The sequence below is a fragment of the Cnephaeus nilssonii genome (genome assembly GCF_951640355.1).
Source record: "Cnephaeus nilssonii genome assembly, chromosome: 23".
Taxonomy (NCBI): domain Eukaryota; kingdom Metazoa; phylum Chordata; class Mammalia; order Chiroptera; family Vespertilionidae; genus Cnephaeus; species Cnephaeus nilssonii.
The window spans coordinates 2,441,738-2,469,688 of NC_137094.1; positions in this window are offsets into that span (position 1 = coordinate 2,441,738).

Below are 27,951 nucleotides of genomic sequence, written 5' to 3' on the forward strand. Positions count from 1 at the left end.
CTTAGCTGTTTTCATTTATTAAGGAAAAACATTGAAATCTTCTTTTAAATGTTTTATATTAATATAAAGGGAATTTATCTTAGGTGTTTGCAGAGTTGGATTATAGGTATTATATCCAGGGCAGCATTTTGTAATCCATTTTTCAAATCTCATGGTTGGAAGTTAGGGCATCTAATGGGTTTACCATACAACTGCACGATATCACAATAAGCAGTTCATAGAGTATGAGCACAATTGTAATGCTTCATTGTTTGACACTGTAACCAAGGAAAAACACTGTTATAAGTTTAACTTACTGTGATATTTTCTTTGATTCCCCTTCCAGATCACCTTAGGGAAAAGTACAGCTTATGCTCAACAGTATTTGTAGACAACAGTTTTTGTCAGTCTAATCTCAGAATCGCCCTGCAATGGTGCGTACCAATAGGTTGCCCAGGGCTCAGTGACAGACCCCTTATGCTAAAAGCATCCTACCCATATGTGATTTTACTTGATTGCCCTTTTCAGTGCTCAGGTTAAGAAACTGGTGCCAATCATCTGAAAAGCCATCTTTGCATTCCTGTGGCTGCCTCTCTGCTTGCTGCAACCACCACTGCTGCATGCCTCCTGCCCCACCACGGACTCCCACAGCTGCTTCTCCAGACTCCTCCAACTCTTGCTTTTAAAAAATAATCTGCTGCATCAGATCACCAGCATGCCCCATCATGTCAGACATCACCAAGCTCTTAAAAGAGAAGAAGGAAGTTGTGGAGGAGGCAGAGAATGGAGGAGAAGCACTTGCAAATGAGAATGGTGAGGATGAGGAAAATGGGGAGCAAGAGGCAAAAGTGATCTTAAATGATTTTTTTTGGTAAAGAGCATTTTATTTACCTTTAGGGAAATGACGGAATATGGGTGGGCAGGTGGAAAACCTACTGTGTGGCTTAAATTGAAGCATGTGTACAAATAGATCTAACTTGTACAGGAGGAAAGGTTCTATGGGTCGAAGGGCAGATGACAGGGCAAGTGCGTAATAACTTATATATTAAATGTAATCACCCGAAACATGTCTTCCAACAGAATATTCCCTAGCATTTTGGACTTCCTAATGTTGATAAAGGACAAAGAACTACAACAAGGTGAAGAGAGCCCTTGAGATACTGTTCTGAATGAGGATTTCATGGCCACTGGGCAGCTGGGAAGGTCTTCTCCCACCACAACCCCTTTTTAAAAAATTATCTTCTGACCCAACATAAAATCAGTTGTTACTTTTTCTCTCTACAGCCTATTAGCAATATTCTCACATAAAAAACAGGTGAGTTTTGAAACCTGTCTTGTTCTAGCTAATAAACTTACAAAATACAAAGTTAGTGTTAGGTTTTAACTATAGACATTGGAGTAAGCTATCGTGCTTTTTTACTTTGTTGAAGTGAATTGTTCGTTTTTGTCTAAGGACCCTTAATGCTGAAGTTATTGAGGATCCCAAAGAAGATTTATGTGGGCTATATTGATAATTACTGTATCAGAAATTAAAATTGAGAATTTAAAACAAGTCCCTTGTATGTTAAAACATGGTGTTCATAGCACTGTTGAAATTTTGAGCAGGATACTTCTTTGTTGTGGGGGATTGCCTTGTGCATTACTAGCCTCTCCTCACTAGTTTCCAGTAGCACACTCTTCCCAGGCCTCATTGTGACAGCAAAAAATGTCTCCTCCATGGCTGAATGTTTCCTGGGGGACAGAATCACCCCTTATAGGGAGCCATAGCATAAACATAATCCTACCTAATGAAAGAGTAATATGCAAATTGACCCTAACTCTGCTACACCCACAAGCCATGCCCACAAGCCAAGCCCACCAGCCAATCAGGAGCAAATATGCAAATAAACCCAACCAAGATGGCTACAGCCACAGAGAGCAGGAGGGAGGTTTGGGTTTCCCCGGGAACAGAGGAAGCCAACCTTTCCGCCTGCCCTTGCTGGCCTAAGAACTCCACTCAAGGCTACAAAGTTTCAATTATAGAAGTTAAACAAATCCAAATAGGAATGGCAGCAGCTACGGAGCTGGAAAGAGCAGGAGGCAAGGGTTGCCCCCAGCAATGCAGGAAGCAAAGCTTTCCTCACACCTTGACTGGCCTAGGCCTCCACTCCAGGCTACAAAGTTTCAATTATAGAAGAAACATAAGTCCCAAAAGAAATGGTTGCCAGCCATGGAGCGAGCAAGAGGCTTGGCTCCGCTCCAGGCTACAAAGTTTCAATTGTAGAAGGTAAATAAATTCCAGATACCAGGGCCTCTGCTTGGGTCGCCAGGGGGCGTGGCTGGCCTGCAAACCACCACAGGCCCCTCACTCAGGCCTCCCTACACCCCAAGGGAACCCCACCCTGATCCAGGACAACCTTCAGGGCAAACCAGCTGGCCCCCTCCCGTGCACCAGGCCTCTAGCCTATCTAATAAAAGGGTAAAATGCAGATTGACCATCACTCCAACACACAATATGGCTGCCCCCATGTGGTCAAAGATCCTGCCCCCATGTGGACACAAGATGGCCACTACAAGATGGCCAGCAGGAGGGCAGTTGGGAGGCACCAGGCCTGCAAGAGAGGGAAGTTGGATGTGATCAACCCTGCAGGGGAGGGCAGTTAGGGGTGACCTGGCCGGCAGAGGAGGGAAGTTGGGAGCAAACAGGCTGGAAGGGGAGAAGTTAGACATCAATCAGGCTGTCATGGGAGTGATTAGGGGGTGATTAGGATGGCAGGCAGAAGTGGTTAAGGGCAATCAGGAAGGCAGGCAGGCGAGCAGTTGGGAGCCAGCAGTCCTGGATTGTGAGAGTGATGTCTGACTGCCCACCAGGATCGGGCCTAAACGGGCAGCTGGACATCCCTCAAGGGGTCCCAGAATGGAGAGGGTACAGGCTGGGCTGAGGGACATCCCCCCACCCACCGTGCATGAATTTCATGCACCGGGCCTCTAGTTCTTTATAAAAGAAAATTATTTACCACAACAAAAATGTTGAGAGGAAATTGTGTAATTTATTTACATTTGACAAATCTTTATTTCTGGTTTAATAGAAGACAGCTGATTCTCATGTACAACCTGTCTTCAATCCTTTGATTATGTCAGTCATGTCAATAATTTGTTTTGAATGAACAATATGAAGACCTAGCCTCATTTGGCTTTATGGCTGGAAAAGGGCATAATTTTAAAGCCTTCAGATAATTGTGGATTTCTTTGAAACTGTACCAGAAATCCACAGGAGCTGGTTTCTTAAATTAGTTATAATGGAATTTTAAATCCTATTCTTGAACTTGTACTAAGGTCTCTGTTAAATTAATATCCATTCATCTATTTTGTATGCTGAAAGAATATTTTTATTTGTAAATAATTTCATAGGAATATTTTGCATTGGTCATTTGGAAAGTATTGGGTCACCTTTCTTTATATAGTATCAAAACTCATATATTTAGTTAGAATCTTATTACCACCAGTCTTCCCAGAAAAGCCTTTAAGTATTGAAAAGCTGTCAAACTCTCAAAATAAGGTACAAGATTTCCCCAGTCTTAATTTTTAGCTTGATAGCTGGAATTGTGCAATTGGCAAGAAATGTGTAAGTTGTTTTTCTTGAAGTGACAGGCTCACTTTTTAGTTTTGAGAGAATGACAGTTGTACTATCAAATACAGATGTTATTTTATGAAACAGTAGGACATTCAGCTCACAACTAAGTCCAAGTGCTTTTCCTTAACACAACCACATTTCAGTATGCAGAATATAAATAGAATGATCGATATTTAATAACATTATTCATTGTCACGGCTTTATCAAAGATGTGCTTAAGTAAAACAGATTTGTTTTCAACAAGTGGCAGTAAAGAATAGGATGACTATTAGCACACCGCAGTACTCCTCCCTTGATTATTGCTTAGAAATCCGTGTTAATGACTTGCTTTTATACAGTCACCAGAGGCCCGGTGAATGAATTCGAGACATTAGGGACTAGTATGTGATTCCTGCTGAACTTTCGTTGAGGTGCCTCAGCCCACGTGGCCTGTGTCCTGGCTACCCCTGTGTGCTGTGGCTGAGAACTCCTGCCACCTGGACTTTTGGCCTTGCTCTGGCTCTTGGTCCTAGTTATCCTGGTCCTTCTTTCTACACATTCTGCCGATGCTCCCAGGCCTCTTCTATTTCCAGAAGTGGAATATTCTTTGTTTCCTAGGTGTTCCCATCCCCAGCCTGCCATAAGCTTTATTTTCTGGTCATGTACTACCTTTACAGAATAGTAGTCAATTAGGCAAGTTTTTTTTATTTTATTATTGTCTTAAGTTTTACATGTCTCCTTTTTTCCCAATTGACCCCCTCCCCCATCCTTTCCCAGCCCGGGCAAGCCCCCATTGTCCCAGTGTCTGTGTCCATTGGTTATGCTAATATGCATGCATGTAAGTCCTTTGGTTGCTCTCTAACACCCATCCCCCACCATTTGTCTCTAGACCAATCTATTCTTGTTCATCAAATTATGTTGATCATTATATCCCACATATGAGTGAGATCATGTGATACCTTTCTCCGACTGGCTTATTTAGCTTAGCATAATGCTCTCCAGTTCTATCCATGGTGTTGCGAATGTTGTACTATCAAATACAGATGTTATTTTATGAAACAGTAGGACATTCAGCTCACAACAAAGTCCAAGTGCTTTTCCTTAACACAACCACATTTCAGTATGCAGAAATGCTTAATGCATACTTCCCCTTACTCAGAATATAAACAGAAGGATCTTTTTAATAGTGGCATAGTATTCCATTGTGTAGATGTACCACAGTTTTTATTTTTATTAATTTATTTTTAAATTTTGCGGGGGCCAGATGCTGCAGGGGCCAAACATGGCAGGGATCACCCTTTTCCACGTCCAGCACGGAAAGAGAGATAAACAAACCGGTTCTAAGTGGAGGCGGCCAGGGATTGAGAAATAATAGAAAGAAAAAAGACGCAGAAATAGATTTAAAAGCTGGGAGCTAGGTGGGACACCATTCTCTGATGGAGAGGCAGCGAGTGACTATGACCTGAGCTACGCAGCACATTTATTTTATACCCCTAATACCAGGAAGTATCACCAAAACTTAGGATCAAAGGAGCTTATTTGCATTCTTGAGTAGGCCCTAGCATTCCTGGTGCTTGCCTGGATTTACATATCAAAGCCTGCCCCTGACACCTGGGCTGATATGAAGGCCAAGCTGATAACATGTCCAGCCTTATTGGGGAAGCATGTTCCCAGGGCGTGGCTCTGCCTATCACTCTGAGTTCAGCAGACGATAATTAAAGAAATGCCCATGTGCCTTCCCAGGCGCTGTCTACAAAATTTTATTTTATTGTTTAAAGTATTACACATAGTAGTACATATATCTCCTTTTTTTTCTTCCATTGACCTTCCCCATCCTCCCCTACCTCTTCTCACATGCCCTCATCCCACTCCTCCCAGTGTCTTATGTCCATTGGTTGTGCATATATGCATGCATGTAAGTACTTTGGTTGATCTCTTCCCCCCCTTCCCAACACTCCCCAGCCTTCCCACTGTAATTTGACAGTCTGTTTGATGCTTTACTGTCTCTATATCTATATTTTTGTTCACATTAACTAATAATAGACAAACATATAAATTGACCATACCTCCCCTACACCCGCCAGGAGAGAATGTGCAAATTAGAAGGACAAAGATGGCAGCCGCCCAGCTGCTCCAGGTGTGGAGTGTCTGGGCGGGGCAGGATGCCTGCTATGAGAGGGAGGGCGGGGGGTGAGGGGATCTACAGGAGCAGCACTCTGGCCCTGCAGCGAAGATGAAGACTGCAGATTCGGACTCTGCAGCAAAGATGAAGAAGGCAGACTCTGGCCTGAGTCTGCAGCGAAGACAGTAGACTCTGGCCGGAGTCTGCAGTGAAGACAAAGAAGGCAGACTCTGGCTGGAGTCTGCAGGAAAGAAGAAGAAGGCAGACTGGCCAGAGTCTGCAGGAAAGGCAGCAGACTCCAGTCGGAGCAAAGGCCTGGGTCCTGGGTGCTGGAAGCCAGGGGAAAGAAGGCCCATTGCACGAATCTCTTCATGCAACAGGCCTCTAGTCAGGTTATAATGTTCTTTATTTTTCCAAAAGTGAGTGAGAGCATGTGGCACTTTTCTTTCATTGCCTGGCTTATTTCACTTAGCATAATGCTCTCCAGTTCCATCCATGCTGCTACAAATGGTAAGAATTCCTTCATTTTTATAGCAGTGTAGTGTTCCATTGTGTAGATATACCATAGTTTTCTAATCCACTCATCTGCTGATGGGCATTTAGGCTGTTTCCAAATCTTAGCTATGGTGAATTGTGCTGCTATGAACATAGGGGTGCATATATCCTTTCTGATTGGTGTTTCTAGTTTCTTCGGATATATTCCTAGAAGTGGGATTACTGGGTCAAATGGGAGTTCCATTTTTAGGTTTTTGAGGAAACTCCATACTGTTCTCCACAGGGGCTGCATCAGTCTGCATTCCCACCAGCAGTGCACAAGGGTTCCTTTTTCTCCACATCCTTGCCAGTACTTATCATTTGTTGATTTGTTGATGATAGCCATTCTGACAGGTGTGAGATGGTACCACATTGTTTTCATTTGCATCTCTCAGATAATTAGTGACTTTGAGCATCTTTTCATATATCTCTTGGCCTTCCTTCTGTCTTCTTTCGAAAAGTATCTATTTAGGTCCATTGCCCATTTTTTTATTGGATCATTTAAGTTCCTTTTATTGAGTTGTATGAGTTCCCTGTAAATGTTGGAGATTAAACCCTTATCAGTGATAACATTTGCAAATATGTTCTCCCATACAGTGGGCTTTCTTTTTGTTTTGTTGATGGTTTCTTTTGCTGTGCAGAAGCTTTTTATTTTGATGTAATCCCATTTGTTTATTTTCTCTTTAGTTTCCATTGCCATAGGAGCAGTATTGATGAAGAAATTCCTTCGGCATATGTCTGAGATTTTGCTACCTGTGGATTCCTCTAGTATTTTTATGGTTCCCTGTCTTATGTTTAAGTCCTTTACCCATTTTGAGTTTATGTTTGTGTATGGTGTTAAGTTGGTGGTCTAGTTTCATTTTTTTTTGCATGTATCTGTCCAATTTTCCCAACACCATTTATTGAAGAGACTATCTTGACTCCATTGTATGTTCATGCCTCCTTTGTCAAATATTAATTGAGCATAGTGGTTTGGGTTGATATCTGGATTCTCTATTCTATTCCATTGGTCTATATGTCTATTCTTGTGCCAGTACCAGGCTGTTTTGAGAACAGGGGCTTTGTAATACAGCTTGAAATCTGATATTGAGATCCCACCTACTTTGTTCTTCTTTCTCAGGATTGCTGTGGCTATCCGGGGTCTTTTTTTATTCCAGATGGATTTTTGGAGAGTTCTTTCTAGGTCTGTGAAATATGCTGTTGGTATTTTAATGGGGAGTGCATTGAATCTATAGATTGCTTTGGGTAGTATGGACATTTTAATGATGTTGATTCTACCAATCCATGAACATGGTATGTTCTTCCATCTGTTTATGTCTTCCTCTATCTCTTTTTTCAGTGTCCTGTAGTTTTCTGCATATAGGTCTTTTACCTCCTTAGTTAAGTTTATTCCTAGGTATCTTAATTTTTTTTTTTTGGTGAGATGGTAAGTGGGATTGCCTTTTTAGTCACTATAAGTTCACTATTGGTGTATAGAAATACTATAGATTTCTTGGCGTTAATTTTGTATCCTGCTATATTGCCAAATTCATTTATTAAATCTAATAGCTTTTGACTGAGTCTTTGGGGTTTTTTTTATGTACAATATCATATCATCTGCGAATAGGGACAGTTTTACTTTTTATTTTTTAATTTGGATGCCTTTTATGTCTTCTTCTTGTGTAATTGCAACGCTTAATACTTCCAGTACTATGTCAACAGGAGTGGTGAGAGTGGGCATCCCTGTCTTGTTCCTGTTCTTAGGGGAAATGGTTTTAGTTTTTGCCCATTGAGTATGATGTTGGCTGTGGGTTTATCATATATGGCTTCTATTCCCACCTTGCTGAGAGTTTTTATCAAGAAAGGGTGTTGAATTTTGTCAATGCTCTTCTGCATCAATTGATATGACTATGTGATTTTTATCTCTCAGTTTGTTTATGTGATGTGTCACGTTTATTGATTTGCGGATATTGTACCATCCTTGCATCTGTGGGATAACGCCTACATGGTCATGGTGTATGATCTTTCTGATGTACTGCTGGATCTGATTTGCTAGAATTTTGTTGAAGATTTTGGCATCTATGTTCATGAGGGATATCGGCCTGTAATTCTCTTTCATTGTGTTGTCTTTATCTGGCTTTGGTATTAGGGTAATGCTAGCTTCATAGAAGGAGCTTCAAAGTGTTCCTTCCTCTTGAATTTTTTTGAATAATCTGAGGAAGATAGGTTTTAGTTCTTCCTTGAATGTTTGGTAAAACTCCACTGTGAAGCCATCTGTCCCCAGGCTTTTGTTTTCCAGAAGCTTTTTGATGACTGCTTCAATTTCTTCCATAGTTCTTGGCCTACTGAGATTTTAGATTCTTCTTGATTGAGTTTTGGAAGGTTGTATTTTTCTAGGAATATTTCCATTTCTTCCAGGTTGTCCAGTTTGTTGGAATAGAGTTCATAGTAATTTTTAACAATCCTTTGTATTTCTGTGGGGTCTGTTGTTATTTCTTTTCTTTCATTTCTGATTTTGTTTATTTGGGTCCTCTCTCTTTGCTTCTTGGTGAGCCTGGCTAGAGGTTCATCAATCTTATTTATCCTTTCAAAGAGCCAGCTCTTGGTTCTTTTGATCTTTTGTATTGTTTTTTTTTTTTTTTGGTCTCTATGTCTTTTACCTTCACTCTGATCTTTATTATTTCCTTCCTTCTGCTTACACTGGGCTTCTCTTGTTGCTCTATTTCTAACTCTTTGAGTTGTAGGGTAGGTAATTTATTACCATTGTTTCTTGTTTTTTGCAGTAGGCTTGTAGAGCTATGAACTTCCCTCTCAAGACTACTTTCACTGTTTCCCATATATTTTGGATCGTTGTGTTTTCGTTATTGTTTGTTGCCATGATGCTTTTTATTTCTTCTTTGATCTCTCTGGTAACCCAGTCATTGTTTAACCATTTGCAATCGCTTTCTTTTTTCTCGAGCTGCTACCGATGCTAACCGTGTCGAGTCACACTTGACATCCGAGTGCAAAAGGTTAATAGCATGCTATTTAGTCTCAATATGTTTGATTTTTTAAAATTTTTATTGTAGTTGATTTTCAGTTTTATGCCATTGTGATCTGAGATGCTTGATATGATTTCTGTCTTCTTGAACTTGAAAAGACTTTTCCTGTGACCCAATATATGGTCTGTCTTTGAAAATGACCCATGTGAACTTGAGAAGAATGTATATTTTTTGGCTTTGGGGTGAAATCTTCTGAAGATGTCAATTAATTCCATCTGATCTATTGAGTCATTTAGGATTGATGTTTCTTTGCTGATTTTTTGTTTAGAGGATTTGTCCAGTGGTGATAGTGGCGTATTAAAGTCCCCTACTATGATTGTATTGCTCTCAGTCTCTCCCTTGATATCCTCCAGAAGTCTTTTTTATGTATTTGGGTACTCTGTATTGGGTGCATATATGTTTACCAGAGTTATTTCTTCTTGTTGGATTGCTCCCTTTAGTATTATGAAGTGGCCTTCCTTATCTCTTGTTACGTCCTTTACTTTGAGATCTAATTTGCCAGATATAAGTATTGCTACTCCAGCTTTTTTTTTTCATTTCCATTCGCCTGAAAAACCTTTTTTCATCCCTTCACCCTTAGTCTATGTGCGTCTTTTTTTCTGAGGTGGTTTTCCTTGTAGACAGAAGATATATGGGTCATGTTTTCTTATCCACTCAGTTACCCTATGTCTTTTGATTGTGACATTTAATCCATTTACATTTAAAGTTATTATTGATAGGTACTTGTTTGTCGCCATTTTTATTCTTTACCCCTGTGTTCCTGCTTCGCTTCCTTTTTCTTCTTTTTACAACAGACCCTTTAGCATTTCTTGCATTGCTGGTTTGGTGGTAATAAACTCCCTTAGTCCTTTTCTTGTCTGTGAAGCTCCTGATTTCACCTTCATTTCTGATTGATAGCCTTGCTGGGTACAGTATTCTTGGATTAAGACCCTTCCTTTGCATGACTTTTTATATTTCATACCATTCCCTTCTTGCCTGATGTGTTTCTTTTGAGATATCAGTCGCTGGTCTGATGGGGGATCCTTTGTAGGTAACTTTCTGTCCCTCTCTGGCCTCTTTTAAATTCTTACATTGTCATTGTTTTTTGCCAAACCTATCTAATAAAAGAGTAATATGCAAATTAACCATCATTCCACTACACCCACAAGCCATGTCCACCAGCCAATCAGGAGTAAGTATGCAAATTAACCCAACCAATATGGCTGCAGCCAGGGAGAGAGCAGGAGGGAGGCTTGGGTTTCCCTGGTGATGGAGGAAACCAAGCTTTCTGCACACCCTGGCTGGCCCAGGCCTCCCCTTAAGGCTACAAAGTTTCAATTATAGAAGAGAAATAAACTTCAACAGAAATGGCAGCAGCCATGGAGCTGGAAAGAGCAGGAGGCTAGGGTTGCTCCCGGTGATGGAGGAAGCCAAACTTTCCACACACCCTGGCCAGCCCAGGCCTCTGTTTAAGGCTACAAAGTTTCAATTATAGAAGATAAATAAACCCCAACAGAAATGTCTGCCACCACAGAGTAAACAGGAGGCTTGGCTCTGCTCCAGGCTACAAAGTTTCAGTTATCCTATATAATAAAATAGTAATATGCAGATTTACCATCACTCCAACACACAATATGGCTGCCCCCATGTGGTCAAAGATCCTGCCCCCATGTGGATACAATATGGCCACCACAAGATGGCCAGCAGGGGAGGACAGTTGGGAGGGACCAGGCCTTCAAGGGAGGGCAGTTGGGGGCAATCAAACCTGCAGGGGTGGGCAGTTATGGGTGATCAGGCTGGTAGCGGAGGGAAGTGGGGGGCAAATAGGTTGGCAGGGGAGCAGTTAGACATCAATCAGGCTGGCATGGGAGTGGTTAAGGGGTGATCAGGCTGGCTGGTAGAAGCGGTTAGGGGCAATGAGGAAGGCAGGCAGGCGAGCATTTGGGAGCCAGCAGTCCTGGATTGTGAGAGGGATCCCAGATTCAAGAGGGTGCAGGTTGGTCTGAGGGACAACACCCCCCTCCCCCCCTGTGCATTAATTTCATGCACTGGGCCTCTAGTTTAATTATAATCTGCCTTGTCATCAGTCTTTTGGGGTTCATTTTCCTTGGGACTCTGTGAGCTTCTTGGATTTGTGTGAGTTTTTTCTTCCCTATATCAGGGAAGTTTTCTGTCATTACAGTGAAGGAAGCAGGTGTGAGTGTAGTGAATCTGAAATTTAAACATGTACATAAGTGTTACTGAAAATATCAAACACTAACTTGTAAGTTAATGAGTTTGTCTATGATTGAAAACATAGCGAGTTTGTATGCACAAAACATTTTAACAAAAACCCATATGAGGCAATAACACTCATTTGTTTAAAAAAAAAAATCCCAAGAGATATTAATGACTAGGACAGGGAATCAAGAGTCAGTGCCACTCATTACATCTGACCCTGGCCCTCAGCCTCAGAAGAGCTCAGGTACTGCCTGAGTTCTGCCCCTAATTCACCATGTGAGCTGAGAGATGGCACTTGAACCCTTTCAGCATCTACTTCTTTTTTTTTTTTTTAAATGAGGGTGGTAGGCTACCGAATCCCTTCCAGGCCGAATTGTCTAGGATCCTCTGTGTTCATTAACCATGGTGCACGTATACTAGGTTGGAACTTTCCGGGGAGCCCAGGATTGAAGTGTAGGCATATCTGAAATGTCAGATGGTCAAAATATAGGAACACTTGTAGGAAATGTTTGTTCAAGGGTAGACAACAGGAAATCATTCCAAAGCTGGAGGATCAGTCCAATGGCAGAGAACAAGTTGAAAATGCTGTAAGGAGGTCAGTGCAGAATCCAAGGTCCACTATGGAATGGAAAAGAAAACCCATGATGGCAAGAATTCTGGTAGGTCTTAGATGTGAGGGGGTTTTAACCATTCGCTGTATCTTAGAAGAGCCCCTACCACATAGAGGTGCTTAGAAAACACTTGTTGAGTGAATATGTGTATCTAGGTTGTCAATCCAGGTGGAAGTCAGGCATGGAATCACTGAAGATCCAGAAGCCAGTGTCTGCCTAGTTTAGGAGCTTAGCTCTGGTCAGTGGGAACAGGAGGGCTGGGTCGGAGTAGGATAAAGCTAGAGAGAATCTTTAGAGATCTTTCTAGCCCCTGTCTGAGTTTCAGGGACATCAGTCCTATGTAGCATTACTATGTACCAGGCACTTCTCCTTATAGTCATCCTTGCCAGAGAGGACGGTTGCATGGGGTGCCAAGAAGAGCATTCACACAATGACAGCAGGTACCAAGCTGGTGTTAAGAAGGCAAAGTAGAAGGCGGCAAGGACTATAGGCTCTAGAATCAGCAGAGAAACCTGGGTTGAATGGGTAGTAGAGGTGATAGAGGGCGGCACCACCATCTCCTAAAGTTTGGCCTGAGTTATTATTGCATTTCAGAAGATTGGAGAATGAACTCACGTAATAACCCATCGTTATGTATTAAGTTGGACTATATGTATTCTATATGCATTTAAAATGAGTTCTATAAGACAATGATAGCTCAATAAAACTGGAAAATATAAATAAAAATTGGTTATGCTATTTGCTAAATTTGATGAGAAAGAATAATTTTAAGGCTTGGTTTTCCCCATGATTATGCTCTACTAACTGTCTGGGGGTATTCCTGAGGATCCCATTTCATTATGGTATCCTTTATTTTATAAGTTGGGGTAAATTTTTCCCATGCCATTTTCCTTGACTTAGTTGGGGCACCTCAGCCTCTTCTGTGTCCTGTTAGTCCATCCAGCACAATGTCTTAGGGTTGTTTTAGAATCTCCTTTTAGATACAATTCGTAGCTAATTATTAAAATAGGAAGAACACCATAGGAAACGTATAATCTTGCAGCCTCACCTCTGGATTCATCCAGTCATTTACCTTCTCCAGTCCTATATCTCTTTGTCTGAAAGCTGCTGGAGAAACTCACCCCAATAGAAACTTTTAGAAACTTTTCATTGATTTTCATGATATAGAGCATACTGTTTTTTTCTTCTGTTCTCTAGTTGGTTCTTCCATTTCCCCTGACAGTTATGTTAACTCTTCACCGCACTCTTGTCCACCATCTCCCCTGGTTTTGTGTGGCCTCTGCTTTCAGTGAGCAGTTAGTGCCCAGGAGGCAGAAATTCTCCCCACTTCTTGCTTCTTTCCCCAAAACATTCATGGGCACCATGCCCTTGCACAGTAGGTCCTCAGTTACGTCGGAGATTCCGTCCTATGGCATAATGCGATTTTCGCTGTAAGTCGGAACCCACCTACATAAGCACCTATGTCACTCACATGGAGCACATACACAGCAGTAATGAAGTGAAACAGTAAAAAACATTTCAAAGAAAGATAACAATTCCTGACCTTTACTTATGGTAAATAATAAAAAACATAAAGCACATATGTACATACATCAAAATGATGGACCTTTTTTTTTAATATAAATAAATGGGAGATGGAGACGTGACCACAAAATGACATATGTCGAGTCCAACATAACCCGAGGACTGTCTGTATGTGGTTTCAGAAAGTTTACCAACACTATTCCTTGCAGTAACGTGAGGTAGAAAACATCCCTAATGAACTGGGTGATCTAGCAAAGGCAATTTCCATCCAGAATGTTCAAAAGTGCTGCCCACTTACAGTAAAATGTGAGGAGACGGAGAAGCTAAAGAAAGGGCTGTTCAACAAAAAAGAGCCAGGATTTGCTGATTCTGAAGATTCCCAGCCTCTCCAGAGAAATGGCAGATAATGACAAAATTAAGAAATGGTTTCCAAGCAAACATCAAATCTATGGCATTCCCAGGAGCATGGTCTAAAGATGAAGCCGCAGATATGACTGTAAAGTCACTTATGACCTTAGAAAGGTCATGTGGTCCCCTGGAGTACTCTCAGAAGAAGAAAAAACAGCCCTCTCAAGAGAGCTGACAGAATATGTAAGTGAACAACAAGTCTGGAAACGTGCTCTAAGTGGGTTTTAAAACATTTTAGTGTCATTCATTTTTTTAAGTGAAATAATTTCAAATTACATTTTTTTATGAGAGGGCTTAAAAATAGGAATTTGAAACCAATACAAATAGGCAAGAGAATGAGGAAAACATAGAACCACCTAAGTTACGGGGGACGATGACAGGCATTGACTTGGCCCCAGGGTCCCCGACGTGAACCTGACAGCAGGGATGGTTTGAGGGCATTCAGGCAGTCTGGATCTTCATGCTGGGAAAGCACTTCCATGATTGTATCAAAAGGTACTTAAGGATCGTAAAATTAAATTAAGAATGTTGATGAGTTGTGAAGGCTGGAGAATTCAAGGGTAGCAGACACAGGAAGATCACTGTCTCTTAGCATGCAAAGTCTCTGACCTCTCTGGTACCTCTGTGGCCTAGCTAAAAACAGGAGTGCTGGGAGAATACTCAGAGTACAGAAAAGCAGTGGGGTACATCCATCTTGAGGGCATGTGCCTAGACACTGAAATTCAAGGGGACTAACTTCCAGGGTTCCGATCCTGGTTCTAACAACTTGCCAGTTATGTGACCTTGGGCAAATTCCACAGCCTCCTGTTAAATCTCTGCACTGCGGATGTGGTAAGCTGGTGCCCACTCATCAGACTGTTCTAGCCAGTGTGCCTCCTCGCTGTCCCTCTTCAAGGAGCCCTCTCCCCAGATACCTAAGTGGGCCTCACTTCTCTTTCTTCATAGCACTTACAACACCCATGTGATGTATGTTTATTTGGTTACATATTAGCCTGCCTAATGAATCCTCAAAAAAATGGGGCGTCCCTTTACAGAGGAACTTTGTCTTGTTCTCTTCTGCACCTAGAATGGAGCCTGGCATGTAGAAAGTGCTTAATATTCCTTGAATGGATGAACTGGGTGAGTTGATTTATATCAAGTGCCTTGATATAAATGTTCAGTACAGGTTACTCATTATGTTAGCTATTATCACTCTTTAGCACCTAGGTTCTTTCTAGATGCCCGTGAGGAGACCTACTTATCCAGTGGTACTTCTCCTAGAGCAGTGGTTGGCAAACCGCGAGCCACATGCGGCTCTTTGGCCCTTGAGTGTGGCTCTTCCACAAAATACCACGTGCGGCCACGCACGTACAGTGCGATTGAAACTTCGTGGCCCATGCGCAGAAGTCCGTTTTCAGCCTGGGTAAGTCTATTTTGAAGGGGCCAAAGAGCCGTATGTGGCTCGAGAGCCGCGGTTTGCTGACCACTGCCCTAGAGGATCATCTTACTTTGGGAAAAAATGCCTTGATCATCAGGTATATGCTGCAGATGTTGAGATTCATTGAGAAGTTCCAGTCTTTTTCTTCACAGTCCAGGATGGTTCCATGATGCACAAACTGGAACAGTGATTACACAATGGGGGAAATGATCATTTAAAAATATTTCTATTCAATTTCCTTATCATCTTTATTGTCATTTATTGACTTAGTTAGACCATTGTCCCTTCCCTAATCAAGATTTTTAACATATCAAACATACTATCATGTAGTACATTAGGTTAATAGATATCCCAACAATCTAAGCTAAATACGTTTATTTGAAACAATATCCTTCTTTTAAAAGAAGAAGGTGAGAGTTTGGGGCCTCCAAACATAAGAAGCTCTATACCACAGCATAGGAAACATGGAAAACAAACATAAATGAGAACTGACTCCTCCTCTTTCACGGGCAACAGTGCCCCCTGGTGGCACAGAGTTAACATTCTCAAGGAAAATCAAAATTGCAAAGAAAACATCGCCAGGCAGCAAAGTATAATCACTGTGTCTAACATATGGAATAAACAGAGGGGGATAAGCCAAAAACCTTAAAGTAACATCACTCTTTTGTAAGTCACACTTCCTTCAGAAAGCATTGTAAAAACTGGGGTCCCCTGGACCAAAATTATGTAATCAATGATAAAATAATATTGGTGTGACTGTACTTCCATTTAAGTAGAATGACAGAAAGAACCACATGCTCTGTCTCAATACCCCTTACTTAGCTGAAAGTTTAATAAATTCGCAGAAACTAATTTTTCTAGCTGACTTTTTTTGGCTCTTGGTATATTCTTATATGAGGGATGAACAGGTTGTTTATAAAATAGATAATCACAAACTGCTGCTTTAACTTAATTTCCAATATTGTAACACATGATTAAACTATGGACAGATTAAGGTCCCCTCTCCCCGACCCTGCCTGATTCTGAAACATGGTTCGGAAGAAACACATATATTAGGATGCTCTAGGATTATTCTATCAATCCAGCAATACAAATATGACACTACATAAGAAAAGTGAAATTTCAGAATGTATCGACTCAGTTTCTGTGTACTGGTAAGCCTCAATTGCACTCATTGCTACTGTCACACCTGAGAGAGGACAGTGTTAGCAGTCACTGCATCGACATGTAGCTGCTCCAATTCCAGTCTCACCATTCATGTGTGGTTCAGCAAGTTTGGGACCAACCTAGCAAGTTTCGTGAATTCCTTCTGCGCTGCATACAAAGGTACAGCATGAAACTTCTTTTCCTGGAATTCATTGTCCCAGTAAGAACCACTGAGCTTGGGATAGTATCAAGGACTTGCTAGAATGCTATGTCAACAACATTGGGAATGTCTGCATTTCAATACACTGAGTACTTGGCTTCTAATAATATACTTAGTTTTAAAGACACTCTACTGGAGAACAGATTTTCATTTTATTTTATAAATCCTAGTGGGACATCAGTGACAAGTCCATTGGTGTGAGCCTGTCACCAGCCTTAAGAAGGTCAATACCTTTTGATTAGTACCAGTTGTCTTGAATAGGCCATAATTGCCTTTGGGCCCCAAACCTATGTTAACTCCTACAGCTGTCTTCCTTGCAATAAAAATTCTGTCCAAAATCAAGTCATATTTACAAGAACTATATTGTAGCTCATGAGAAATAATTTGGCCATATTGTCAAAATTCTTTTAATAAAAATTATAGGAAACTTTCTGTAGGAAGAGCAAAATCAAAAATAGTTCTGAATTACCCAGCAACATTAAAGAGAACATCAACTCTCTCGACTTCATTGGCAAACTGATCAATTTGTTTCTTCTTTGTAACATCAAGGACCCACGTTTGAACACCTGAAAAATAAAACAGAAGACCTCATTTCCCTATACCCATAAAAAAATATCTGGCCTCGGAGATTCAGCTGTTTGGAAGTGTGAAGACTGCGGTATCTGCCCAGGCTTCATAGGATTGTTGATCATTAGTTGGGTCTTAAGAATCTCATTAGTGAAAATATTCAAGTCCTTTCCAACTGGACCTCCCAATAACACACTTCCCTGGCTCTCTTCGTGTCTCACCATTCTCTGAATTGATTAATAAGGTGTTTGCTGAGTAATGACTTACAGTGAAGTATAAATGATCGACATCAGATGCTTCTCAGTAAGCAAGCAGTAATAAGTAAATGTTGGCTATTTTAGCAACTTCTTTCCCCCAGTGATTGAGTCCCTATTACAGAAATTCTGAATCGTGTGTGTGTGTGTGTGTGTGTGTGTGTGTGTGTGGTAGGGGTTGGGGAGGTGGGGTGGGGATAGGTGGGGTGGATGGGAGGGCAGGGCTGTGGGAAATATTGTTTCTATTTGTGAGCTTTATTTTTATGTCAATTCCATTATTTATTGAAATGACTTTGTTGGCCAAGTGTATCATCAGTTATTTCTGGCCTAAACTGCAAGAAGAAATGAGAGGCCATAAAAAGGATCTGGCCTTGAAAGAGCGGATGTGGGGTCTGTGCCAGTTACTAGAGAAATCTATACGTTCTCTTAAGGATAGCAGCACTCGTTATTTTTTTAAAACAATATACGGGCTATTTTATTATTTTCTTTTGGATATAGGAAATAAAACATGAACAAACAAAGAAAGGGAAAAATGGAATTGAGTTAGACGAATTGAGTTTCAGGAAGACTCCTTTTCCCTTTGTGCTTTTCCTATGTAATAGCTCTACTTTGAGCTGTTGGAGTGATACTTCAACATCATCTAATTCAGTTAAATAGTTCAATGACCTAATTTGTGTTCAATCATATAACCTGTTCTGTTTTGATTTCTTCCAATTTTCTGTTCTGATTCCTTTCAGAATAACTCTAACTGAAGTTATTGGGATGCAGTAAGGGCTAATATACACATAAATAATTTGGGTAATCTTTTTGGGTTTCTGATCATGACACATGATTTTAGAGCTGAGCTGCCTCCCACATGGAAGCCACTAGCTAGATGTGACTATTGAGCACTTGAAAGGCAGCTAATCTGAACTGAAATGGGCTGTAAGTGTAAAATACATGTGGATTTCAAAGATTTAGTATTAAAAAAGAATATAAAAATAATTCATTGATAATTTTTATTATGTTAAGTGATATTTTAGCTATATTGAGTTAAATAAAATAGATTATTAAATGAACTTTCAACTGTTTCATTTTAATTTTTTAAATGCAGCCACTAGAAAACTTAGAACACCACCTGTGGCTCACATTTGGTTGCTATGGGACAGCACTGCCACTGGAAAAGGAGGGCCCAGAAGTGAAGAGTTGTCATAAAAAGTTAACAGCTGTTCCACTTTCACATAGAATTTTCTTGTTAGGTACTGAGTCCTTCAACATGTTGGATACATAAGCAATTTTAAGTCTGTATCTAAAATTCTGTGTATACATTTAAGTATGCAGATTTTTGCCTGTAGGTTCACAGAATATAAATTTGATTGTCAGAGAGTCAGGCTCCAAAAAGGAGGCCAGTTGAGCTGCACAGCTAAGGCATTCTCTTTCAACACCTGAGCACTGCTGCTTTCTACTCCGTGTAGACGCTGGATCCCAGGCTCAAGCAGCTGAGTTGCTTACCTGGGTACTTCTCCAGTTCCTGCAGCTTGGACTCATTGACATCTGTGGCTATGACTTTGGCATTTTCTCAAAAAGCCTGGAAGATACAATACACAAATAAATGCTTTGTGTACTTGCTTACATTGCTCTCATGAATGAAAAGTCATTAAGCCTTTTCGCTTTAACTTATTTTATTATTTTTTATTTTTTTATTTTTTATTAAGGTATTATATATGTACATATCTTACCATTGCCCCACCCACCCCACTCCCATACATGCCCTCACCCCCCTAGAGTTTTGCGTCCATTGGTTATGCTTATATGCATGCATACAAGTCCTTTGGTTGATCTCTTACCTTCCCCACCTCTCCCTACCCTTCCTGCTGTAATTTGACAGACTGTTTGATGCTTTACTGCCTCTGTATCTATCTTTTTGTTCAACAGTTTATAATGTTCTTTATTATCTATAAATGAGTGAGATCATGTGGTATTTTTCTTTCATTGACTGGCTTATTTCACTCAGCATAATGTTCTCCAATTCCATCCAGGTTGCTGCAAATGGTAAGAATTCCTCCTTTTTATGGCAGCATAGTATTCCATTGTGTAGATGTACCACAGTTTTCTGATCCAGTCATCAGCTGATGGGCACCTAGGCTGTTTCCAGATCTTAGCTATTGTAAATTGTGCTGCTGTGAACATAGGGGTGCATATATCCTTTTTATTGGTGTTCCCAGTTTCTTAGGATATATTCCTAGGAGTGGGATTACTAGGTCAAATGGGAGTTCCATTTTCAGTTTCTTGAGGAAACTCCATACTGTTCTCCACAGTGGCTGCACCAGTCTCCATTCCCACCAGCAGTGCACGAGGGTTCCCTTTTCTCCGCATCCTTGCAAACACTTGTCGTTTGTTGATTTGTTGATGATAGCCATTCTGACAGGTGTGAGATGGTACCGCATTGTTGTTTTGATTTGCATCTCTCGGATAATAAGTGACTTTGAGCATGTTTTCATGTGTCTCTTGGCCTTCCTTCTGTCTTCTTTTGAAAAGATTCTATTTAGGTCTGTTGCCCATTTTTTTATTGGATCATTTATCTTCCTTTTATTAAGTTGTATAAGCTGCATGTAGATGTTGGAGATTAAACCTTTATCAGTGATACCATTTGCAAATATGTTCTCCCATACAGTGGGCTTTCTTGTGGTTTTGTTGATAGTTTCTTTTGCTGTAAAAAAGCTGTTTATTTTGATGTAGTCCCATTTGTTTATTTTCTCTTTAGCTTCCATTGCCCTAGGGGCAGTATCGGTGAAGAAGTTCTTTTGGCATATGTCTGAGATTTTGCTGCCTGTGGATTCCTCTAGTATTTTTATAGTTTCCCATCTTATTTTTAAGTCCTGTATCCATTTTGAGTTTATTTTTGTGTATGGTGTAAGTTGGTGGTCTAGTTTCATTTTTTTGCATGTATCTGTCCAATTTTCCCAACACCATTTATTAAAGAGACTGTCTTGATTCCATTGTATGTACATGCCTCCTTTGTCAAATATTAATTGAGCATAGTGATTTGGGTCTATATCTGGATTCTCTATTCTATTCCATTGATCTATATGTCTGTTCTTGCGCCAGTACCAGGCTGTTTTGAGAACAGTGGCTTTGTAATACAGCTTGAAATCTGGTATTGAGATCCCTCCTACTTTATTCTTCTTTCTCAGGATTGCTGTGGCTATTCGGGGTCTTTTTTTATTCCAGATGAATTTTTGGAGAGTTCTTTCGAGGTCTGTGAAATATGCCGTTGGTATTTTAATGGGGAGTGCATTGAATCTATAGATTGCTTTGGGTAGTATGGACATTTTAATGATGTTGATTCTACCAATCCATGAACATGGTATGTTCTTCCATCTGTTTACGTCTTCCTCTATCTCTTTTTTCAGTGTCCTGTAGTTTTCCGCGTATAGGTCTTTTACCTCCTTAGTTAGGTTTATTCCTAGGTATCTTAATTTTTTTTGGTGTGATGGTAAATGGGATTGCCTTTTTAGTCTCTCTTTCTGTAAGTTCAATATTGGTGTATAGAAAGGCCATCGATTTCTTGGCGTTAATTTTGTATCCTGCTACATTGCCGAATTCATTTATTAAGTCTATGAGTTTTTTGACAGACGCTTTCGGATTTTTTATGTACAATATCATGTCGTCTGCAAATAAAGACAGCTTTACTTGTTCTTTCCCAATTTGGATGCCTTTTATTTCTTCTTCTTGTCTAATTGCAATTGCTAATACTTCTAGTACTATGTGAAACAGGAGTGGTGAGAGTGGGCATCCCTGTCTTGTTCCTGTTCTTAGGGGAAATGTTTTTAGATTTTGTCCATTGAGTATGATGTTTGCTGTGGGTTTATCATATATAGCTTTTATTATGTTGAGGTATGAGCCTTCTATTCCCACCTTGTTGAGAGTTTTTATCAAAAAAGGGTGTTGGATTTTGTCAAATGCTTTTTATGCATCAATTGATATGACTATGTGATTTTTATCTCTCAAATTGTTTATGTGATGTATCACGTTTATTGATTTGCGTATATTGTACCATCCTTGCATTCCTGGGATAAATCCTACTTGGTCATGGTGTATCATCTTTCTGATAGAATTTTTTTGTGGATTTTGGCATCTATGTTTATGAGGGATATTGGTCTGTAATTCTCTTTCATTGTATTGTCTTTATCTGGTTTTGGTATTAGGGTGATGCTGGCTTCATAGAAGGAGCTTGGAAGTGTTCCTTCCTCTTGAATTTTTTGGAATAGTCTGAGGAAGATAGGTTTTAGTTCTTCCTTGAATGTTTGGTAAAACTCTCCTGTGAAGCTGTCAGGCCCGGGCTTTTGTTTTCTGGAAGCTTTTTGATGACTGCTTCAATTTCGCCCATAGTTACTGGCCTATTGAGCTGTTTAGATTCTTCCTGATTGATTTTTGGAAGATTATATTTTTCTAGGAATATGTCCATTTCCTCCAAGTTGTCCAGTTTGTTGGAATAGAGTTGTTCGTAGTATTTTGTAATAATCCTTTGTATCTCAGCAGGGTCCGTTGTTATTTCACCTCTTTCATTTCTGATTTTGTTTATTTGGGTCCTCTCTCTTTGCTTCTTGGTAAGCCTGGCTAGAGGTTCATCAATCTTGTTTATCCTTTCAAAGAACCAGCTCTTGGTTTTGTTGATCTTTTGTATTGTTTCTTTGGTCTCTATGTCATTTATCTCCACTCTGATCTTTGTTATTTCCTTCCTTCTGGTTACACTGGGCTTTTCTTGCTGCTCTTTTTCTAATTCTTTGAGTTGTAGGATTAGGTAATTTATTACCATTGTTTCTTGTTTTTTGCAATAGGCTTGTAGATCTATGAACTTCCCTCTCAAGACTGCTTTCGCTGTGTCCCATAGATTTTGGATTGTTGTGTTTTCATTGTCATTTGTTGCCATGATGTTTTTTATTTCTTCCTTGATCTCTCTGGTGACCCAGTCCTTGTTTAATAGCATGCTGTTTAGTCTCCATGTGTTTGATTTCTTTGGATTGTATTTATTGTAGTTGATTTCCAGTTTTATGCCACTGTGATCTGAGAAGATGCTTGATATAATTTCTATCTTCTTGAATTTGAAGAGACTTTGCCTGTGACCCAGCATATGGTCTATCTTTGAAAATGACCCATGTGCACTTGAGAAGAATGTATATTCTGTGGCTTTGGGGTGAAATGTTCTGAAGATGTCAATTAATTCCATCTGGTCTAGTGAGTCATTTAGGATTGATGTTTCTTTGCTGAGTTTTTATTTAGAGGATTTGTCCAATGGTGATAGTGGGGGATTAAAGTCTCCTACTATGATTGTATTGCTATTAATCTCTCCCTTGATATCCTCCAGGAGTTTTTTTTTTTTTTTAATGTATTTGGGTGCTCCTATATTGGGTGCGTATATGTTTACCAGAATTATTTCTTCTTGTTGGATTTCTCCCTTTAGTATTATGAAGTGGCCTTCCTTATCTCTTGTTATGGCATTTACTTTGAGGTCTCTTTTGTCAGATATAAGTATTGCTACCCCAGCTTTTTTTCATTCCATTTGCCTGAAAGATATTTTTCTATCCCTTCACTTTCAATCTGTGTGTGTCTCTTGTTCTGAGGTGGGTCTCTTGCAGACAGCATATATATGGGTCATGTATTTCAATTTTGATTGAAAGCCTTGCTGGATATAGTATTCTTGGATTCAGTCCCTTCCTTTGCAACACTTTGTATACCTTCTTCCATTCTCTTCTAGCTTGTTGTATTTCTGTTGAGTAATCATTTGACAATCTGATGGGTGTTCCTTTGCAGGTAACTCTCTGTCTCTCTCTTGCCGCCTTTAGGATTCTCTCTTTATCATTTATATTTGCCATTGAAATTATGACAAGTCTTGGTGTGGATCTTTTTGGGTTGATCCTGCTTGGGACTCTCTGTACTTGTGTAACTTTTATCTTTCTCATATCCGGGAAGTTTTCTGTTATTATTTCTTCAAATAGATTTTCTAATGCTTGTGGCTCTTCTTGTCCTTCTGGCAGCCCTATTATACGCATGTTACTTCATTTCATGTTGTCCTGAAGCTCCCTTAAGCCTTCCTCCTGCTTTTTAATTTTTTTCTCCAATTGCTGTTCAGATTGAGCTTGTTTCTGTACCTGATCTTCTAACTCACTAATTCGGTCCTCTGCTTCTTGTAGTCTACTGTTGAAACTTTCCATGGTGTTTTTGATTGTAGCTATATCACTTTTCATTTCTTCCTGATTCTTGCATAAGTTGTTGATTTTCTCATCCATCCGATGTATAAATTCCACGACCATTACTCTCAACTCTTTTTCGGTCATGTTGCAAGCTTCAGTTTCACTAATTTCCTTTCTTGGCGACTCCTCATTTTCCTTCTTCTGTGAATTGTTTCGTCTCCCCATTCTGACTAGCACCAGAAAGCTCAAGCTTCAGTTTGTGTGGACCTGGGCCGTGTGCTGTGGGGACTTTGCACCTGAGTTTCACTGAAGTGCTCTGACACTAGGACGTGTGGCTGCCATTGGTTGGTGGGAACCAGGCTTGCCCAGAGTCAGTGTCCCTGGTGTTCCATGTGGTCTCGTGTGCACACTTAGAATCAGGGGCCTTGTCTGCACCACACTGTTGGTATGTGCCGAAAATGAGATCCTTAGAATGTGCCAGGAGTCGGAGTTTCCCTGTGTCTGCACCAAGAATCGAGTGTCAGAGTCTCTGTTGCCTCGTGCAGTTTCTCGTTGAGAATCAGGGTGCCTGTGTGTGCATGCACCACAATTGGAGTCACTGGCTCTTAGTGTGAATGCGCTGTCAGTCAGGGATCCCAGGCAGCTGTGTCCAGCGTGCCAAATTCCCTGAATTGGAGCTGCGTCCTGTGTGTGCTCTCTCTACTGAGCCAGACCAGCTGGGGTTTCACACACTCTCAAATTCCTGAAGGGGAGCTGCCTCCGTGCACTCTCCCAGATTCCCCGAAGTGGGACAGAGTCCGTCCAAATTCCCCGAAGGGAAGCCCTCTGTGCATGCTGTCAGATTTCCCTGAAGGGGAGCTGCGTCTGTCCTGCGCACCAAATTTTCTAAAGGGGAGTGCGTCCTTGCGCAGGCGCTCTGCAGCTTGGGCGAGGGGTGGGTTTATCAGTTACTATGGTGATATCCGTGAGTCTGTGGGGAGGGGGGTAGGCTCTTTGACTCATGGAAATCTGCTGCCTGGAAGTCTGGATTCTTGTTGTCTGTTGGTCTGAAGCTGTGATAGCAGTTCTCTGTCCCCAGTGGCTGCAGGGTCCTGGTTTTTGTCTGAAGTCAGAATTCTAGTCTCAGGCAGTTCTGTTTCTCAAGATGGCGTGGTCTCCGCGTCCACACCAGCCGCGAGAAGTGTCCGCTTTGTGCGCGGGGCTCCGCCCTCTATGATTGCCTGTTTTGGCAGCCCTTGGAAGACCTGCAGAATCTAACTGACCCTAGCTCATACACACACACACACCACAGACTTCTACACTCTCCTCTATGTGTTCCTCACTCACACACTCTCTCTTCCTACCTTCCTGCCGGTCGCCATCTTTTTTCCTTAACTTATTTTCATTGTCTCCCCCCTTCCCTATAAAATAGGTGGAATATCAAACTAACTTGTCTCACCTCACCCTTACCATTGTTATTTTTATGGTTAGGACAACTGGACATATATTGTGCTTATCATCTGACTTCGTCCCTTTGAGTAATCCTATCTAATAATAGACAAATATGCAAATTGACCATACCTCCGACACACCCACAAGCCACGCCACCATCCAATCAGAGCGAGCATGCAAATTAACCCAAATCAAGATGGCTACAGCCACAGAGAGCAAGGTTTCCTAGGTAACAGAGGAAGCTAAGCTTTCCGCCTGCCCTTGCCAGGCCTAAGCCTTCACTCAAGCTACAAAGTTTCAATTATAGAAGGTAAACAAATTCAAACAAATGGCGGCAGAATGGAGCTTGAGAGAGCAGGCCAGGGTTGCCGCCGGCAACAGGGGAAGCAAAGCATTCCGCACACCCTGGCCGGGCCCACCCACTTAAGGCAAAAAAGTTTCAATTATAACCCCAACACAAATGGCTGCCTGCCTTGGAGGGAGCCCCAGGCTTGGCTCCGCTCCAGGCTACAAAGTTTCAATTGTAGAATGTAAATAAATTCCAGATACCAGGGCCTCAGCTTGGGTTACCAAGGGTCGTGGCCAGCCTGCAAACCACCACAGGCCCCTCGCTCAGGCCACCCCACACCCCAACGGAACCCCCACCTGATCCGGGACACCCTTCAGGGCAAACCAGCTGCCCCCCACCCCTGTACCAGGCCTCTATCCTATCTAATAAAAGAGTAATCTGCAGATTGATCATCACTGCAACACACAATATCGCTGCCCCCATGTGGTCAAAGATCCTGCCCCCATGTGGACACAAGATGGCCACCACAAGATGGCCAGCAGGAGAGAGCAGTTGGGAGGCACCCGGCCTGCAAGGGAGGGCAGTTGAGAGGGACCAAGCCTGCAAGGGAGGGCAGTTGGAGGTGATCAACCCTGCAGGAGAGGGTAGTTAGGGGTGACCAGGCCGGCAGAGGAGGGAAGTTGGAGGCAAACAGGCTGGCAGCAGAGTGGTTAGGGGGTGATCAGGCTGGCAGGCAGAAGCAGTTAGGGGCAATCAGGAAGGCAGGCAGGCAAGCAGTTGGGAGCCAGCAGTCCTGGATTGTGAGAGGGATGTCCGACTGTCTGTTTAGGCCCGATCCCAGTGGGATCGGGCCTAAACGGGCAGTCAGACATCCCTTGAGGGGTCCTATATTGGCGAGGGTATAGGCTGGGCTGAGGGACAACCCCCCTCCGTGCACAAATTTCGTGCACCAGGCCTCTAGTATAAAATAAATTAGTGTTAAAATCCCCCACCGGGATTCAGTTATTAACACCTCTCAAAATACTATTCTGTGATTTGATAGTCTGTATTCCATTTCTGAGCAGGTGTTTATTATATTCAATTTTTATTATGTTCCAAATAATAAGAGAAAAATGGGTTATTTCAACACTTTTCTCTCCAAAGCATAACACTGTTTACATAAACGTCAAACCACACACTGCCATTATGCTTAAAGTGCATGATTAGCTCAGGAGTGGGGTATAGTGTGGGAGGTTTGATAGAAATGAGAAGGTGGAGGTGACCTGACAGTGGGCGATGAGACCCAGCTTGGTCACCAATGCACTCACTTCTAAGAGATCCTGTGCTTTGCCCAGTGTTTCCAAACTATGAATTCAAACCCAGGCCAGATTTCAGGGAAGATCTGTTCTTGTTTTTCTTCTCTTGGTTCTTCCACACACCCGGCAGACCCCATGCAGAGCCAGGGCCCTGCGCTGTCTGGCCCGGACCCCAGTAACTGACCAAGACCCCGGTAACTGACCATTAGGCCACCCGCGCTATGAACCCCCGCTGAGTTGGTATTGAAGCCACCTTCCTGTGGGCCAGTGTCCAAGGGGGGCGCAGACACCGCGGCAGACCCATTTCTAGAAGACACAATGCCCCTCGTACTGGCCTGGGAACCCTGGTGCAGAGCATCTGCAGGCTCCCACCCATCCCGGCATCTCGCCCTCTCCCGCGGTGGGCGGACTGGGCGGTGTCTGCCGGCTCTGCCAGTCTTGCCTAGTTCCCTCCTGTATTCTCTCTCGTCGCTGTCTCCCCTAGTAAAACCCAGGCCTGTGGAACTCTCTGGGAGTCCGCTCCTCCAGGGGCCAGACTGAGCACACCTGGGAAGAACTGGCTTCAGGGGCCAGCGGGCGACTTCCCCGGTGTTCTCTGAGTACGTCCACATCTGTGATGGGGCGGCAAAGCTGGGCTTTCAGGGAGCCTGACCTCCTCTGATGCAATCAGTGCGTCTGCACTCTTGTGTGTTTTTTTTTCTTATTACACAAGTGATGCATTTTCACTTTAAACATGAAAAGAGTTATTCAATGTATACTTTAGAAAGTAAGAGATTCCAGCAGTCTGTACCCTCCTCCACTCCTGAGCAAGTGTGTTACAAAGCTGTTAGCTCACACTCTTGGCCTTAGTGACATCTGACACGCAGCACTGCGCAGGCGCTGCCGAAGGTTCCCTGGACGCTGAGAAGCAGGGGCTGAAGGATGCTGAAGCACAGAGCGGCCCTTCCCCCGCTGAGAGCCATCCCCTCACTGCCCACCAGGCCTTTCTGGGGCCAGATTTTGGATCCAAAGGCTTACTGTTAGATACACCTGCACTATCAAACGAAAACGGATTTATTAAGGAAAATGAGTGCAAACATGGCCTGAAACGGTGAAAAGAGGCAACTTTCAATACATCCAACTTGAGAACCACACATGATGTCTTTCTTACTCTAAATATTGGAATCAAAA